Below are 8406 nucleotides of genomic sequence, written 5' to 3'. Positions count from 1 at the left end.
TCCATAACCACCCAGTGCTCATCACAACCAGTGCCTCCTTAATCCCCATCACCTATTTTCCCATTCCCTGCCCCCCCACCTCCTCTCTGGCAACCATGTCTCTTTTCTATAGTTAAGAGTCTGTTTCTTGGTTTCTCTCTTTTTTTCTTTGTTTTGTTTCATAAATTCCATGTATGGGTGAAATCATACGACATTTGTCTTTGACGGACTTATTTTACTGAGGGTTGTATCCTCTATATCCATCCCTGCTGTTGCAAATGGGAAGATTTCACTCCTTTTTTTTTTTTAATGGATGAGTAATATTTCATTGTATATATATACCACATCTTCTTTACCCATTCATCTATTGATGGACACTTGGGCTGCTTCTGTAGTTTGGCTATTATTGATGATGCTGCTGTAAACATTGGGGGTAGATATATCTATGTATCTTTTCGAATTGGCATTTTTGTATTCTTTGGGTAAATACCCAGTAGTGGAATTACTGGATAATATGGTGGTTCTATTTTCAATTTTTTGAGGAATCTCCACACTGTTTTCCAGAGTGGCTGCACCAGTTTGCATTCCTACCGACAGTGCACGAAGGTTCCTTTCTCTCCACATCCTTGCCGGCACTTGTTGTTTCCTCTTTTGTTGATTTTAGCCATTCTGACAGGTGTGAGGTGATATATCATTGTGGTTTTGCTTTGTATTTCCCAGAGGATGCATGATGTTGAGCATCTTTTCATGTGTCTGTTGGCCATCTGGATGTCTTCTTTGGAGAAATGTCTGTTCATGACTTCTGCCCATTAAAAAAAGTTTTTTTAATCTTTATTTATTTTTGAGAGTGACAGAGATAGAATGCGAGTGGGTTAGGGGCAGAAAGGGAGGGAGACACAGAATCCGAAGCAGGCTCCAGGCTCTGAGCTGTCAGCACAGAGCCCGACGCGGGGCTCGAACTCACGAGCTGTGAGATCATGACCTGAGCCGAAGTCGGACGCTCAACCGACTGAGCCACCCAGGTGCCCCTACTTCTGCCCATTTTTAAAGTGGATTATTTATTTTTTGGGTGTTGAGTTTTATAAGTTCTTTATATATTTTGGATGGTAACCCTTTATTGGATATGTCATTTACAAGTATCTTCTCCCATTCAGGAGGCTGTCTTTTAGTTTTGTTGACCATGTCCTTTGTTGTGCAGAGGCTTTTTCTTTCAATGAAGTCCTAATAGTTTGTTTTTGCTTTTGTTTCTCTTGCCTCAGGAGACATATCTAGAAAAATGCTGTTATGGCTGATGTCAGAGAATAATTACTGCCTGTAATTAAAAAAAAATTACTGCTCTCTTCTAGGATTTTGATGGTTTCCTGTCTCATATTTAGGTCTTTCATCCATTTTGAATTTGTTTTTATGTATAGCGTGAGAAAGTGGTCCAGTTTCATTCTTCTGCATGTTGCCGTCCAGTTTTCCCAACACCATTTGTTGAAAAGACTGTCTTTTTTCCATTGGATATTCTTTCCTGCTTTGTCCAAGATTAAATGATCATATAATAATGGGTTTATTTCCGGGTTTTCTATTCTGTTCCATTGATCTATGTGTCTGTTTTTGTGCCTGTACCATACTGTTTCCATTAGTACAGCTTTGTAATAAATCCTGAGATCTGAGAGTGTGATACCTCCAGTCGTGTTCTTTTTCAAGAATTTTTTGGTTATTTGGGGTCTTTTGTGGTTCCATGCAAATTTAGGATTATTCATTGTAGTTCTGTGACAGAGATCTTTTAAAAAATTTTTTTAATGTTTATTATAATTTTTTTGAGAGAGAGAGAGAGAGAGAGAGAAGTTCGAGTCTCAAGTCAGGGGAGGGGCAGAGAGAGAGAGACACACACACACACAGAATCCAAAGCAGGCTCTAGCACAGAACCTGATGTGGGGCTTGAACTCACGGATCGCAAGATCATGACCTCAGCTGGAGTTGGATACTTACCTGACTGAGCCACCCAGGTGCCCCTATGTAACAGAAATCTTTTTAATGGCTGCAGATCACACATCCAATGCTAGGGCCAGATTCAGGCCCCAGGTTTGCTGCTCCTCCCTTCTTTCTAGCAGAGCGTTATGTGGCCTGTCTTACCACAGCCTTCCCCACTGCTCCTGGAAGTCCTGATTCCATGCCTTCCTCTTTCTCAGTGTCTTCCCTTGTTCTGTGGAAGCCCATCCTCAAGTAACATCGTCAGAAAGGTGGATCAGGCAAAACTTAAGTCCTTGAGTGGTAGAAATGGCCACAAATCCATTCTCTCCTTGCCCTTGTCCCTCTCCTTGTACTTTGCCCTCCTCACATCGAGACAAGGTTCCTACCCTCTTGCACTCTTGATGGAAGTGCAAACTGGTACAGCTACTCAGGAAAACAGTGTGGAGGGTCCTCAAAAAATTAAAAATAAAACTACCCTATGACCCACCAATAGCACTATTAGGAATTTATCCAAAGGATACAGGAGTGCTGATTCATAGCGGTACATGTACCCCAATGTTTATAGCAGTGCTTTCAACAATTGCCAAATCATGGAAAGAACCCAAATGTCCATCAACTAATGAATGGATAAAGAAGATGTGGTATACCACATCTTGTGGTATGTATATATATATATATATATATATATATATATACACGCAATGGAATACTACTTGGTGATGAAAAAAGAATGAAATCTTGCCAATTGCAGCAATGTGGATGGAACTGGAGGGTATTATGAAGTGAAATAAGCCATTCAGAAAAAGATATTATATGTTTTCACTCATATGTGGAATTTGAGAAACTTACCAGAAGACCTTAGGGGAAGGGAAGGAAAAATAAGTTACAAACAGAGAAGGAGGTAAACCATAAGAGGCTCTTAAATACAGAGAACAAACTGAGGGTTGATGTGGGTGGGGAAAATGGGAGATGGGCATTGAGAAGAGCACTTGTTGGGATGAGCATTGGGTGTTGTACGTAAGTGATGAATTGTGGGAATCTACTCCAGAAGCCAAGGGCACACTGTATACACTATAGGTTAGCTAACTTGACCATAAATTATTTAAAAAAAAAGAGAGAGAGAGAGAGAGAGGGAAACAGGGTTCCTCTATTCACCTGGATTTTGGGCTAAACTTGTACATCATTTGGGCTTGTGTGTTGGGCCTCTTTTGCTGCCCTGAGGACCCTCTGCCACTGGGAAGGCATGGCCTTGTTGTCAGATGAGAGGTAAGGGGGATAAAGGTTTCTGTCATTACAGCCTGTCCCCAGTGGGGCCCAAAGGTGGGTTGACTAGCCCAGGATGACCCTCAAAGAACTGCTCTGAGAGGTGAGCCAGGTCTCCAAGCCCCAGGTTACGTTGTGATTATTTTAGCCACTAAGTTTTGAAGTGGCCAATCGCATGGGAATAGATAATGAGACAACTCGCAGGTCCCAAAGCACCTTACTCTGACCTCGGGCCTTTTGGGTGTCAGGCTGAGGAGAGAATGAGCTCAGAGGGTGCTTTCCCATGGGAATTTGAGGAAGGCCTCAAGGTCCTCAGTGCTGCTAGGAGCGTGGCTGCTGGGCTTTTGAACATCAGCAATTGTGTTTTAAATTTCCAAGATATCGTTATTGTTCTTTGAATGCCCCTTATTCTTTTTCCAGAACATCCTGTTCTGTTTTAGGGATATAGTAGGTTTAGAGGTGAGGGGAACTTTTTGCTTCCTGCATTTTTTTATTCTCTTTGTGGTTCTTTTCTTCTTTGGTCTTGGGAACTCCTATTAGACACTGTCCCCAAATGTCTGACTTTCCTTTTTATTCTACTCCTGTGTATAAGTGAGGCAGGAAAGAGCTGACTGGCATTATTCTCTCCCCATTAACTTTAGGAACTGCTGGAGCATCCTAATGTCAGGTCCCTGAAAGGAGGTCCTCCCACCTCTGAGCAGTCTACCTGCTGCAGTTCTGTGGCCCGGAATAGGGGACGGTGTGGGGAGTTCCTGGATCACCTGCGGTCCTGCCATCGTGATTAATAGAGCACCGTTTGCCTCACCACAGTGTTGGATGGTCACCCAAGCTATCCTCTAGCAAGTGCTGTTTTCCTGCTTATTCCCACCCAGGCTATTCCACTAAGCCAGCCCTCACTTCCTATCTGAAGAAGTTTGTCAAAATCCCTCATCTGCAGATGTGTTTCTGCTGTCCTTTTTCCATGTGGGGCAGGTGTACTGCAGGGACCACTGCGGGGTGGCTCAGTGACTGAGGAGGCAGTGTGCACAGTTCATAGGTCGTGTCGGGCTGGACACGTGGCCCTGGCCCCAGGAGGCCTCTCTGTGTTTCTAGGGGGCGGGGTACATCTGTGCGGCCTGTAACCACAGGCTCTGGCTGGGGATGACCTGGGGCAGGTGCTCCTGGAGCCCAGTTCAGGCATCAGCTGCCCCCCAAACTGCTCAGCCACCAGAGGCAAGAATGAGCCTCTATCCTGTAATGCCTCTATGGAATCCCACAGGTCTCAGGATGTGCTCGGTTCAGAGTACCCTTCTGGGGGCAGGGCAACTCAAGTTTAGGGCCAAGGAAGCCTTCTTGGAGGACCTCTGGGTGAGGCAGCCATGGGGCAGTCCAGGCAAAGGTCCTGAGTGGCTGCTGTGGGGAGGACAGGGCAGGCGAGGGGGGTGCTGCATTTTGCCCTCAGTGTCTTTCAGCTTGCCAGGTGCCAGCAGGTGCTCAGGAATGTGAAATGGGAGAGGGAGAACAGGTCCTTGTGGAGACCAGTGATTCCCACAGTGACAGTGGCCGTCACACAGAACTACTGGATGGGGTCCTCATATCTCACTGTGGGCACCCTGGCCAGGCTGTTAGGCCCAAGGGCAGTGGTAATCCCTGAGTGGGTTTGAGAAGATGCTCAGAGCACCCTGATGACACAGGGGCTCCCGCTCCACTGCCTGTGACCTTGAGGCACCTCCCTTCCCAAACTGGAAACCTCACATTCCCTGAGGTTTCACCTTTACCCAGGTTGTGCCCCCACTTGCTGGAGGCTCAGAGCCCAGCCCTGAAGACCCAACTCCCTGAAACCATCCTCACCCCCTCCCTTGGTCCTTGCAATGTGGCCCTGAGCTGGACAACACCCCAAGTTGGGGGGGGGGTTACTCTCAGAGGGAGAGAGGGTGCTTAGGACCCATAGTTGTGATGACATTCCCATGAATAGGGACAGTTAGGCTAATGCATGCATTTCCCAGGATTCGGGTGTGGGGGGTTCTGCAGTGAGTCTGGGCTTCAGGATGTCCATGTGAGGGTGGGTGTGAATCTGTATTGGGTCCTGGTACTGGCCGGAATTCCTGTCCATGGGCGGAAAGCATGGCTCTAGGGCATTGTAGGGAGCACTAGGCCATGGCCCCTGTTGCCTGGCAGCACACCTCCCTGGACGCCAGTTGCCATGGCAGCTGCTTCCTGCCCAAATTGCCACCATGCCCAATGGCCTCAAGGAGCCTGGGGCCTGTGAGCAGGGGGTGGCTAAGGAAGTGGTGGTGTGGCAGACCATGCCCTTCCTGCCCCGAGTCGGGCTGGGGTGTTCCTCCTGGGAGCTGGGGTGGCTTCAGCATTCAATGCCCCATTCATATCAAAAGCTGGGAAACAGGCCTGGAGCAAATGGAACTTGGGGTACCTGGGCCAGTGCAGCCCCTTAGGAGAAGCCCCATCACTGTGTCCCCTAATCCAGGGTCCTGGTCCAAACTCTCCCTTTCCAGGACTCAGAGCTGCCTGTATGTCCCTCAGGCCCTGCAAGTTTCCTGGAGCAGCCCGAGACTGGGAGTTACCCTCTTACCTGGGGCCTCGGATCACTCTTGCCCCCTCATTTCCCTTCCAGGGCCTGGGAAGGGGTGAATTCTCTTTTGCTCTGAGCATGGAGCAGAGGGTGGTCTATGGCTGGGGTCCATAGGCTCCAAGGGTGGTCTTGCATCTGCAAGAGGACGGATGGGTCCACTGGGTGTGGCTGTGGGAGGGATAGGGCATCCTGGGGAGTGACCACCCCCCCAGGGCCAAAGGGCAGGCAAGATAGGTGCCTCCCCTCTCTTCCCTGCCTGTGGGGCCAGCCTTGCTGGATAGTGAACAGACTGGGGGTGGGCCTTAGGATGGGGTGCAGTGAAGGGCAGGGAGGGCACTGGGAGGGGAGGGTTCTACGGGAGGACCTAGGGTGGTCCCATTTCAAAAGCTGAGGCTTGGGGGTAGAAGGCGATGCTCCCATGTCTGTCCTGTCCCTGGCATGATCATGAGCAGTGGCAGGACATTTGTCTTCCCTTCCAGGGTGACTCTCTGGACACCTACTGCTCACATTTTTTATTTAAGAATCAGAGAGATAATAAGAATGTCAAGGAAAATCCTCTCAGGGATGCACAGCCCCAATAAATTACTATCAGCCAAGGAAGGCATTGAGGGCTCCAGGCTGGGGAGATGGTCATTCTGGGGGCTTCCAGAGCCCCTGTGCTCCAGAATGGGTAAATTTGGTGTGCCTACTCCTGCCTGGGCCCAGAGACCCTTCCCTGCAGAATATCCCATCCAGCTAGGCTTGTCCCTTTCTTGATACTCCCATGGCCCACTGCCCCCTGCTAGCTAGACGGTACGCGGGGGCCAAGCCTGGCCCGAGTGTCTGGTCAGTGCCAGGGTCACTTCCACATGTCCTTACCGGGCCAGCATACAGGATGATTGTCCACCTTGCTGCCCACCCTCTGCCCCTACCTTGTTCTTGCTGAGAGTGGACAGTGCTGCACCATGAGCTCCCTGGGTGTGTCACTGCACCCAGAAAATGTGCTCAAAGAGGTTGAGAGAGAAACTGGGAGTCAGGTGAGGCGGGGAGACCTGGAGTGGTCAGAAGCCTGGCTACTGTCAATGGGTGCCAGGGCGTTCCCACCCTACCTTCTTCCAGCCAGCCCAGGTGTGGGGCCCAAGGCCTACCACCAGATGGCGCCACAACTCTGCAAACAGGCTGATGGCTCTAGGGGACCCCAGGCCCTGGGCAGGGGGCTGCCCCGGATGGAGGAGAGACAATGCTGGGGCAGAAACCTCCTCCCCACTTGAATCTGCGGTTCTGTCGCGGTTCTGTCTGTCTGGCTGACTGGGACAGAATGTTCCTCTCTAGTTCCACCTCACTGTTTATGCCATGATAAGTTGCCCTGGGACTCTTACCACTGCATACCTCAGGGATCCCTCGCCTGCTTCCTCCCAAGGGCCTGGGGCTCCCATCTGTGGGCCTTCCCCAGGTGGAGCCCTCCTGACAAGCCACCTGGGCTGGCCCCATGGTGCCCTGCTTGTTAGTGGACAGCTACGATGGCATGAGGGGTCCCAGGTTCACGGTTGCCCCTGGCCAGTGCTTGGCAACTGCCGTGGAATGGGCTTGGCTAGAAAGTGGCGCAGGTGCTGAGAGGGAAAAAGACAGTGGAGCCAGTGAGGGGGTCAGTAAAGGAGTCACCTACAAAACATAAAACACAAGTAAGAGTTGCCTTGACCCCACAGTGGCAGTGGTGGTGTGGGGTGGGGGACACTGGCACCCTGTGCCCAGAGATGCCACCCCGGGCTTTGGCCTGGGTGGAGGGCTGGCCAGGTGGCTAGGCAATGCCACTGTTTTGGTGTGACCACGTGGCGCCTGGCCCAGAGAAGGTGCCCTGGCTGTGAGGGCTCTTGGGTGGGCCTGGTCAATATGAGGCCGGGCCTGTGAGGTCAGAGGGAAGTGGGCAGGGGATGGGCTAGGGGCTCTTGGGTTGAGGCATGGGGCTGCAGGCCAGAGATGGTGGGGGACACAGGCTGTCTCAACCTTGGGCTTTTGGGGCCTGAGCCCAGCCTCGCTGTCCCTTGTAGCCCCAGGCAGTCTCTCCCTTTAGCTGTAATTCCCACATGGCTGGGAGGGTGTGACAAGGGAGTGTCAGGGCTTCCCTCACTCAGGATCAGGACGCTTGGCTGGAAGGTGGACTGAGGTCACACTTTGCCACCAGACCATGGGGTTTCAAGACCAACAATGCCAGCAGAGCCTCCATACAAGCCCTGGGCTGCATGGCTGCCTGCAGGGCTGGATGGGATACAGAGAGGTGGTGGGTGCATAGTCGTGGGGTGTAGGACATTTAGTTCTTTCCTGGGGCTGTCCATCATCCTCCCTTGCCTGCCTCCCCTGCTTCCCCATTCCAGTCCCCTCTGTTGCTCTGCCATAGGGTTTAGTCCCAAGGCCACTTGACCTTCAGAACCAGCATCCCAGTCCCCTGGTGACCCTGGGTTGTTGCCCTTGACCCAAGTACACCCAGACGTCTTCAGTGGAAAGCTGCTCTTTGGGCCTTACCCTTCCTGTCCCCAGAGAACAGAGACTAGCACACTACCCTCCTTCTCCCCCCACTCGGCTTTCTTATGTGAGTAGTGTCCCTATTGGGTCCTTTGAAGGTGGGTCTGCTGGGTGCAGCCTGCAAACACTTGTAGCAA

The sequence above is a fragment of the Panthera leo genome, chromosome D3, assembly GCF_018350215.1.
Source record: "Panthera leo isolate Ple1 chromosome D3, P.leo_Ple1_pat1.1, whole genome shotgun sequence".
In the NCBI taxonomy this organism is placed as follows: domain Eukaryota; kingdom Metazoa; phylum Chordata; class Mammalia; order Carnivora; family Felidae; genus Panthera; species Panthera leo.
The sequence above is the reverse complement of the archived record's forward strand: the minus strand, read 5'-3'. Positions refer to the sequence as shown.